Source organism: Micromys minutus (genome assembly GCF_963924665.1).
Source record: "Micromys minutus genome assembly, chromosome: X".
Taxonomy (NCBI): domain Eukaryota; kingdom Metazoa; phylum Chordata; class Mammalia; order Rodentia; family Muridae; genus Micromys; species Micromys minutus.
This window is the reverse complement of record NC_137970.1, coordinates 31,013,722-31,019,405: the sequence shown is the minus strand read 5'-3', so window position 1 is coordinate 31,019,405 and position 5,684 is coordinate 31,013,722. Positions and strand designations below refer to the sequence as shown.

General features: G+C 38.7%; 1 pseudogene across 1 annotated transcript; it reads right to left on the bottom strand.

Moving 5' to 3' along the window:
• Positions 1-4,546: 4,546 nt before the first annotated feature.
• LOC308414479 (nucleophosmin-like) lies at positions 4,547-5,363 on the bottom strand (annotated as a pseudogene). The gene has a single exon. The product of its transcript is annotated as a nucleophosmin-like (transcript).
• Between the last annotated feature and the right edge of the window lie 321 nt (positions 5,364-5,684).

Below are 5,684 nucleotides of genomic sequence, written 5' to 3'. Positions count from 1 at the left end.
AGAGCTCTAGTTGGGTTTCCTGACTTCACAGATGAAGCTACTGATCAACCACAGGAAGCTGCAAGCTAAATGTAGTGGCTCTGACTCGTAAACCAAGTCCCTGCAAGACCGCACGCTTATCCACATATGCTAAGTACATTTTCCACATTTGGTACTTTTTATGGGGCAAATAAAACCCACGCTGCTTTCTCAAGATCACACAAAGATCAATCACTGTTCTCCATGGAAACATCACAAAGGAAACGTGCTTGCCCATCAAGCTTAGAGAATCTATATTTGTGAATGTACTATTTCTGTTTAAAGGCCAATGACAGGTAAGATCAGAGTTTTCATGTCTTTTAAGTTTAAAGAATATGGACGTTTTTCGATGTAATATCTAGAAAGTGTCTTAATTTTCACTTCAGTTTTCTACTATATTAGAGAATTCAAACAGCTCCAATAACATCACCCAGAATCTTCTGGACCTCTGCTCTTGTCTTCAGAAGCTTCCTCTCTCAAAGCTGAAGTTTTCCTCAATTGGCCAATGACAAATTCCTATTTACCTAAATGTATATCAGTGAAATTTCTGTATAATCCAAGACCTAGTGAATAGCAGGCAAAAGTAACCCCAGGTTACATGCCTTTTGGTGGAGGATTAATAGAATCACAAAATTTTCACTCATGCTAACATAAAGTCTTCAGCATGACCCCCAGTTGAGGAATGGGGCTACCCACCTCAAAAATATTAATCCAGAATTCCTCCTGTCAAAAGGAAATGCAGGGACAAAGAGTGGAGCAGACTGAAGGAAAGACCATCCAGAGACTGCCCCACCTAGGGATCCATCCCATCTGCAGACACCAAACCCAGACACTATTGCTGATGCCAAGAAGTACTTGCTGACAGGGACCTAATATGGATGCCTCCTTAGAGGCTCTGCCAGAGCCATACTGCTACAAATGAGAATGCTTGCAGCCAACCACTGGACTGAGAACAAGGACCCCAGTGAAGGAGTTAGAGAAAGGACTGAAGGAGCTGAAGGGGTTTGCAACCTCGTAGGAAGAACAACAATATCAAACAACTAGATTCCCCCAAAGCTCCCAGAAACTAAACCACCAACTAAAGAGTGCACATGAATGGACCCATGGCTCCATCTGGACATGTAGCAGAGGATGGCCTTATCTGGCATCACTGGGAAAGGAGCCCCTTGGTGCTGTGGAGGCTCGATGGCCCAGAGTAGTGGAACACTAGGCTGCTGAGGCAGGAGTGGACAGGCGGGTGGGGGAGCACCCTCATAGAGGCAAGGGGTCGGGAGAAGAGGAGAGGAGGCTTGTTTAGGGGAAACTTGGAAGGGAGATAACATTTGAAATTAATAATAATTTCAATTAAATAAATAAAATAACCAATTAAAAAAGTCTTCTTATACATACTGAGCCTTCTTTATTGCATCACAGATGTTTGAGCTTTTCAAACACTCTATTCCCTCTCTCTTTTATCTCATGTTCCATCTAGGCTTAAAGTCTCAGCATGAAAGCACAGTATGCCACTATCTGTTCCTTATTCCATTCCTTGAAAGAAAGCAATGAATAGTGTCAAGTCTAAATGGAAGCAAATGTGCCACATCTTGCCCTGCATCTGTGTCTGACATTTCAAAACACCTGATATAAAAACCTTACACTAACTGTTACTATTGCTAAATGCCTAAAGCATTAGATGGATGACTAATAGCGCTAGTCCATTTCCCCCATCTATGTGTTATTACAAAGGCAATACATTGGTTCAGGATGACAAGGACATTTATTCAAAGAACACATGTCCCAAAGGCCTAATCTTATACACTGAGGGGTTTTTTTCCCTAGTAAAAGGAATAATGTTCCATTCTGTGTTTAAGAGCAACCTGATGTGATGAGCTTTCAAAGCTGCTAGCATTTGTGCTAAAGTGAAATTCTATCAGAAAAGGATGATGGCATGGAAACACAGTTCTAGCTGGAAATTATTGTTGTGGGGGAGCTGAGGGGTCCAGGGTAAGTACTAAAACCTACATGTGTTAAATCAGCAAACAGAAAGTTTCCCATTGTAGATTGTGCAGTAGGTCTAAACATTGAAAATATAATCAAAAACATAAGACAAATATCCCCAAAGCCTAAAACTAAATAACTTAAGAACATCACAGATGTACATTACAAACTCTATATGATGGTGGTTAACCCTCAAATTTAAAATAAAAGACAAATTTCCTTTTAGTAAATCCAAAGAATATGATATCATCTGATAACCAGATGACATCAAACACACATTAACTGTGGGTTTTCTCAAGACATCCATGTTTGGCATCCATATGTGGACAATATCTGGAATGGTTCCACTTTCAAATATTTTATCATCTTGCAAAATCCAGTGCTGAATTTTAGTTCAGAAAATATGGTCGCACTGATCACAGTGAAAAGCAAGATTTTCATCAGCAAACTGTGCCTGACTTATACAGTTGGAGTCAATTGCCTGGAAAAGATTTGTCAAAATAAAGACTGACACATTGAATGGCTGTTTGTCTTCAGGGTAGAAGGGGGCCTTTGCTGTTTCTGCCTTACATGGGGAGATGTGCTTTCCATCAACTATTGGGTCTCTCACTAATCTGGGGTCTCTGAAAGCATAAGATACAGGCAGAGTTTCTGCCTCTTACAAACAATGCCTTTAATCAAAAAGTAATAACCCTGAAATGGAATGAACACATTATTTTTTTAAAGATAGAAAAATATGACTTATTTTTTAACCTGGTCAGGCCCTGACATTTATGCTGGAATGCATAAAATGAATTTATTTTTCCTCTTTAATAAATAGCATAGCCCTTGGCTCCATATACTCCCGGTCACATTAATACAGAGAGCAAAGAGGATCTGAATTTAAAGAGAGCAGTAGATGCCTCTGCTGAGTAAATCCACCAAAATCCTCCTGGTATGAAAGAGCTTCTATGTTGACTCCACACAAATGATTCAGAATTCACAAATCCTGTTTTCCATTGTCATGTGTGTGGGAGGGAGCAATTTTCAAAGGTGTCATTGGGTCAATGACAATTTGGCAGAAACCACTTTAAGCCTCTTGTTCTGTCTGCATGGATAGACTCCTTTAATTCTCAAATGACAATTTTCTGTAACTTCCTATTGTTAGGAGTTACGAGTAGCAATGTGTGATGACCAAATTGCCTTCATTGGTTATTGGCAGAAACAGAGAGTTAAATTACATATTGTAACTGGTATTCCTTTCTTGAACCTATTGCTAAATGAAGCATGAATGAAAAGACTGTGAAAGACCTCCCTGCCTAGAGCAGAGTAAGATTCTAAAACAGTCTAAAGCACTTCTGTCTTATAAAGTAAGAAGAAAAGTCCAGAAACACTCAGCCATCCTTGAACTCCAGGAGATCCTGTCTCTTGGGGTCATGTCGCTTCCTTTCTCCTCAATCACATGACAGTTAATATTTCCGTGTAAAAGTGAAGTTGAAATGATTAAAAGCCATTCAAGAATAGCAATATAAGAGGAACTGACTCATGAATGAAGGACCAAGGCACGTGCAAGCTTTTGGCATCATTTGAGATGCCAAAGAATATGGCGAATGAAACCCTACCAGCCGGTGCCAGGTTCTTGCTCTTATTTTTATGTCTTTTAATAAAAACATAAAAAGAAGATCAAAAAGTTACAATTCATAATCCTATCAAAGAACATTGAGAATGCTTTACAAGGCACCTGCTTAAATTATATCAATGTATTTAAAATAGGATATGAAATTTTTATGAATACAGGCTCGGGGATTTCAGCAAGCTACTGAATACCTACCAAATGAACTTGGCTTCACACACATCACTTGGTATATCCTTGGTAACATACCTTACATTCCAAGGACACCTTTGCTCTGGCATATTGACTATTCAGGAGCCCCTTTTCTTAAAAAAAAAACTTATTCATAAACATTTGCAGTTCCTAGCGTCTAATCAGCACTCATTTCTCGTAGTAAGGGATACAGTGTAAAGAGCACATTTTTTATTTCAAACTAATAAATCATTTAAAACTTTATTACATTATTTGGTACATCATTTCTGTACACAATAATATATTCTTCTTTTTAATGTAATATTAAAAAGTCATTTTAGATATAAAATTTAAGAATAAAAGAAAAGTATTTATATATTTTACTTTATTAAAATACTGAGTTGATTTCACATGTATATTTTTGTCTTCCTACCATTTCCACATCTGACCAGCACTATTACTCTGTCCTATCGTAACATTCCATACATACTTAAAACCAAGTAAAGGGTGGAGTTCCATCCTTGAAAACTAAACAGGCATTTTAGACAACACATTCTTGGCAATTGAACCTGGACAACATTTATCAAACACAGTAGGGAAAGTTCTCATTTTGCATTATAAAAAAGACAGCCAGAAATTAACTATTACAGAAATGAAGTAAGACAGAATATTTTAAACTGTTTAAACCATTTTTTAAGAGACTTCCTCCACTGCCATAGATCTTGAATAGCCTCCTGGTCAGTCATCCGGAAACAACTCTTCACATAATTAATGAACGGCTTCCACTTTGGGAAGAGAACCACCTTTTTCTATACTTGCTTGCATTTTTGCCTTAATGCCTTCTACAGAACTAGGTCCTTTTGGTGTTTTAGGAGTTTTTTCCTGTTTTTTGAAGAACTCTTGACCCTTTGATCTTGGTGTTGATGGTTTTAAGTCTTTTCCATTTTGGTTTGATTTTTGTGCATTTTTGGCTGGGGCATCTTGTACAGCTTTCTTCGATGGAACCTTTTCTTCAGTTTCCTCTTCAACAAAATCATCATCATCATCATCATCATCATCATCCTCATCATCTTCATCATCATCATCTTCATCATCTTCATCATCATCCTCATCATCTTCATCAAGTTTTACTTTTTTCTGTGGGACCTTGTTACCATCTCCAGGAGCCTTAGAGTTGCCTAAGAGTTTTACATCCTCTTCACCTTCATCTTCTGACTCTGCATCTTCCTCTACAGCGACTAGGTGCGGTCCACTAATGTGCACAGGCCCTGAGCCACACTTCAACCTTAAGACCACAGGTGGTGTAATTTCGAATCCCCCAAGAGAAACTGTTGGTTGTACAGACATTTTCAAAGTTGCCAGTGTTACTTTAATTGCACTGCCTTCATAGTCCATTGCTTCTGCCTCTACGACGTGCAATTCATCTTTGCCCCGCCCCTAAACTGACCGTTCTTAATGATGACTGGTGCTCATTTTCATCATTACCCACCTTAAAGTGACAGTCTTTGTCGGCCTTTAGTTCACAACCGAAAAGGTAGTTCTGAGGCCTGAGAGGGCTCATGTCCGCATCCACCGAGTCTTCCATGAGGTGTGGGAGAAGCCAGATGGAAAACAACTGCCTACTGTTCCACAGAACAGAAGCACGGGACAGAATCACGCCCAAGAAAAGATATTTATAAAACCAAAAAAGAAGCAGCAATGTTGATGTGAATTTGATACTTCACTATAAAGTCTTCTGTAAATATATACGCATGCGTATGTGCATCTGAGAACAAGTGGACATGTTTTCTGGCTCTAGATTAAAATGCCCTAAAACCAATTATTGTCTCAACAACATGTAACCTTGAAATCTATTTACCTCTAAGTTCTTCTTACTCAGAAGAACCAGGGCTGTTTGAAAGATAAA